Consider the following 5072-nt stretch of genomic DNA (forward strand, 5'->3'; position numbering starts at 1 on the left):
AAATTAATTAAAAGTAATAATAATAATAAAAAATTATGAGTGTCAATTTGTTTTACAAATCAGATACTGAGTCTTGAACAGATGTCCACACACCCATATGAACACCTTCCACTGCACTCTTTCTTGACCACTTGTTAGATCAACTCTAGACTAACACCCTGGGAGAATGTGACTTTCTCTATGTCTTGACAAAAACAAGTCATTCAGAGCTGGTGAAAAAAATTTGTGCTTCCAAATGAGCTCGCTTCTTACCAGCTGTGTGTCCCCAGGCACATTGCTTACACTCTCTTTTGAGTTTCACTGTCTTCATAAGAAAAGTAGCTAAACCTTCCACAAGTTTGAGGACAGATTAGATACAAAAAAATGTAAGTAAATTTTGGAGGGCTCATTATAATTCTGTTGTACTCCTCAGGTCTGAGTGAGCTAGACCCTCACATTTGGCAACATGGTTGTTCTGGAAGGTGTGAAGCAATACCAATCCCTGTCATCACAGCATTTTTCTGCTCAGGGAACTTTGGGATCTTCAGGAAAACATGTCCTTCTTCCCATGGAGAGCCCTGGCAGCAGCTGAGCTAGATAAGGGGAGGACAGGCCAGGCCCTTGAAGGCTAAGTAAATGAGACCCAGTTTGTGTAACGTGTGGTTATCTGGCCACACAGGTGTTCCAGGGCCTTTCTTTCCCTTTGGAGATTGCTATCACAATGTTGCCAGAATCAGAATATTACTTAAATGAAAATTTACCTCCTCTGCAAATGTATCTCCTCTGCGAGGCATATTTGACTAGGAACTTCCAAGTCTGGCATTATTATTTTTAAGTGTCTAGGGTCTCTGTGTCAAAGTTGAGTCTGTGTTATTGAACCCAGGAAACACAGAATTATTTTTCAGTGGGAGCTCTTTCAGCTTGCAATGCCATGGGGTGGGTGTCTGAGGGGGCGCCGCCCCAGTCTGTCGCCCTACTCTAGTCTGACCTTTGAATCTGCAACCCCAAGACCTTTAGGACGAGTGTCTGAGGCTGGTGGAAAGCAAGGTTTAGGAGGTACCTTCAGCCCCCTCTGGTATTTGAGAGCCTCCTGTGCATCCAGAGCACTGAGCTGCTGCACCTTCCTGTCAATCGCTGCAAAGGCACCAGGCAACAGGGGGTGAGTTTTCACTAAATTTTGTGCTATCCTATGACCTCAGGCAGCCTGTGAGGCAAATGGTCCCCATCAAGTGATGAACTAGAAAATGAATATTATAATTAAAATTCTACTAATATGGTGGGAGGAGCCAGATTTTTTTAAATTTGGGAAGTGGCAGGAAAGGGGATTTTGAAAACCAAGTGTTACAGGAAAAATTATTTCCAAGTGTGACTCTTGTATATAAATAACATCCAAATCTCATGTTGAAATTTTAGTCAAGGATGGGATGTTTGGTACCCAAATAGTTCATGGAAGTCAGAGAACCACGATGACTTTAAGAATACAGTAAATAATCTCTATTTGCTAACAATACTAACTGTTATGGCCTTGAATCTCAGTGGATTAAAATAATAAAAGTTTATTTCTTGCTCTGATAAAATCCAAAATTTGTGTTTTAGTTGGTGAGAGGCTTTCCTCTAGCAGGCCCCTTCTTTCTTGGGGTTCTGCCAGCTTCAGCACATGGTCTTCAGGGTAGTGGTACTTGTCTGCCTCAAGATGTCAAAGCACGGAGGACCATGTGTGGGATTTTAGGAATAGAACTGGAACTGGGGGGCATCCATGCACTCCCATGACTCACCAGAAGTGGCCACGTGGCCCCATCTCCCTGCAAGGTGGGCGGGGGAGGAGTTCTGCTCCCAGTAGGAAGCTGTCAGCAGGCTCTGCCCCAGACTACCTACACAGACACCCCCAGACTACCTACACAGACACCCCCAGACTACCTACCCAGACACCCCAGACTACCTACACAGACACCCCCAGACTACCTACCCAGACACCCCAGACTACCTACACAGACACCCCCAGACTACCTACCCAGACACCCCAGACTACCTACACAGACACCCCCAGACTACCTACCCAGACACCCCCAGACTACCTACATGGATACTCCCAGACTACCTACACAGACACCCCAGACTACCTACCCAGACACCCCAGACTACCTACACAGACACCCTCAGATTACCTACACAGACACCCCCAGACTACCTACACAGACACCCTCAGATTACCTACACGGACACCCCAAGACAGCGGCACAGAGGTCCGAATACAACAGCATGGCTGATAAAATTTCATGACTCACTGAGTTCAGCAGGACTGGATTGAGGGGAAGTCACTCATGTGCAGCTGACATGACTGACTGCTGCTTGTGTCCCATTCCCTTCCCAGCTTTTGTGGATGTAGAAAATTGAATCTTTCCCAAATGTTCTAAAATATGAACCTATTTCAGTTTACAGAATGACTCCCCATAGCCGCTAGTCTCTACAGTGGCGGTACTCCTGAGCGTTGTATAACAACACGAAAGAGAACTTTTCACACCTGCTGTTTTCTCATCTCAGGAGCACTGTGGAAAACTTCACCTCCTCTATCAGTATGGGCTTAACTGTGATTAAAATTTGGTGAATTTGGTCTTAAATCTGTTGGTCATCTGTAAAGTAAGGTCACCCTCCATATGGGTTAAATTTTGCTTCATTTAAAACGGCATTTTAAAAATATCATGTGACATAGTAATTCTCCCCAAGTACAAAATCCTTCATGATACACTTGAATGACACAGATATGACTGTAACATCAGTGTAGCAATACCATGCATGAATACTGCAGAGATGCAAGACTTTGGTTCTTGGAGGTTTGTGGAGAGATGTTTCAATTTTGTTTGTTGTGTTTTGTTTTGGGGTTGGTTGGTTAGTTTTTGCTTAATTGAGTAAAAGAGGCTTCAAAGTCCTTTACTGTGAGATTGTGTTGGCAGATTTGATTGTTGCAATTGTGGAAAATAAATGGCTTTCCAATTTCATTTCCTTTTTATTTGTTCATTCATTCAACAAGAGAGTGCTGGTGGCCTGCGGTGAAACAAGCCCTGGGCTGGGTGCTCAGTCATGACAACAGGGCCCAGAGAATTTCAGCCCCCCCTCGGTTTACGACCCACCACTAGCTCCTTTCTTCTTTCTCAAAACCTCCTCCTTGTTATTGCATGGGAACAGGGACCAAGCTTTCATATCAAAAGAAGGGCTAGGCAGCACTTCCTGAAGAGCATTAGGAGGACTTTGCAGGAATTTCCCAGGGCACCCAGCCATGCATTCCTTCCCCATCTTCTGCTTCTAGTTTAACATTTTCCTTACCAAACATTCTAGAACTATCCTTGTAAAAAAAAAAATTGTTGCTTTTTTTGTACCTATAAATTTGGTCAGAAGACTGAATTATTATCTGCTCACCTTGGACCTACACAAGGGGCAATTTCATATGTCTGAATCTAAATCTGGGACTGCCTAAGGCTGAATGATTCTGTATCTTAACATTACGACGTCCCAGGCAATCTCAAAAAAAAAAAAAAAAGCCGTTTAACCAATCTACCACTAACTAAAAAGTCTCAGTTCTTTTCTATCAAACACCGTTCTTTCAGAGTAATTTTCCCAGATCATTTTGTTTTCCAGGTTAATTTCTATTTTTCTCTCTTGCTCATAGTTTCATCTAATGTTGGGGTCACTGACCAGACCTCTGTTCTCTCAGCAATACCCCCATCTCCTTTTGTTACCTTTCCTACATGCTTTTGAGAAATAAAGTAGTGTAACATGGATATCAGATAGGTTCTTTGTCTCATGAATTCAAAGAATAAAATCCACGAACACAAGGGTGAGGAGAGCAAAGTAACAGGATTTATTAGAGTAATGGAAAGAAAGCAGAGGTCCTGAAAAGGAGGGAGGGGGTCCCAAGAGAGGGATGCCCATATGCCCGCGGATGGCTGTTGCCTAGGGGTTTATATGGATGTATAGGGTTTTTGTTTGTTTTGTTTTGTTTTTGTACACAGGATTGAACTCAGGGGCACTTAACCACTGAATCACATCCCCAGCCCTATTTCGTACTTTATTTAGAGACAGGGTCTCACTGTGTTGCTTAGTGCCTTGCTGTTGCTGAGGCTGCCTTTGAACTCATGATCTTCCTGCCTCAGTCTCCTGAACCGCTGGGATTACAGGCGTGTACCACCACCGTGCCCGTCTGTTGGATGTATAGGTTTAAGGAGGTCAGGCCCCTGCCCAATCCTGGGTAAGGCACTCAGGGTTCACAAGGTATTTATGTAGCCTTTACTCCAATCAAAATATTGACCAGGCATCTTTCCTTTTTTGAAGAGGCGATGGACTCCAAGTCACATATGCTGCTGCTCTGCTGCCCAGCCCAGAAAGTTCCCCGAGGGTCCATTTCCTTATCTTCCCTGCCTTATCTCTTCCTCCTGTCTTCAATAGTTTTATGGAGTATTAACATGGGTCACCAAGTGCCTTTCTAGAAGGGAGACTCTCTTGTAGGACTCTCTTATTAAGCTGTTTGAGAGGAAGGTGAGGGGACAGGAAAGCTGCAGGAGCTGGGGAGTCTCAGGGTTGGCTTTCCAGGAGGCTACTGTCCAGTCCCTGCAAAGAGTCAGCCTTCACTCTCATCCCAGCCCTCCCCTGTCTGCACAGAGAAGCACAAACCAAGATAAGGAGCACTCAGATCCTTCCCCAAAATGACAGGACAGTGATTCTGAGCACCGCCTCGCCACATCCGAAGAGAACTTTCCTACCTGCCACTTCCTCGTCTTCCCATGAGCACTGTGGAAACCACCTCCCCTGTCAATACAGGCTTATCTGCGATTAAAATTAGAAATATGACCTTGGAGCCTTCTCTCTTTTCATGCCACTTTTCCATGCCATGGCTCGAAAAGATAAGGCTGCCTATAAAAGGGCCTTTCGGTGTTGTCCAGCTGTCCGTGGAACCTGACGGATCTGCCATGGTGAGTGGGGCACCAGCTTCCCAGGCTGACTTATTAGACTTCACCTGTTTTCTCCAAAGACCTCAGTGATGTGGGGTAAGCCGACTTTCCAAGCCTCGCTAGGCCACACTCAACCTTGTTTTTGTCTTC

The sequence above is a fragment of the Urocitellus parryii genome, chromosome 5 (genome assembly GCF_045843805.1).
Source record: "Urocitellus parryii isolate mUroPar1 chromosome 5, mUroPar1.hap1, whole genome shotgun sequence".
NCBI classification, from domain to species: domain Eukaryota; kingdom Metazoa; phylum Chordata; class Mammalia; order Rodentia; family Sciuridae; genus Urocitellus; species Urocitellus parryii.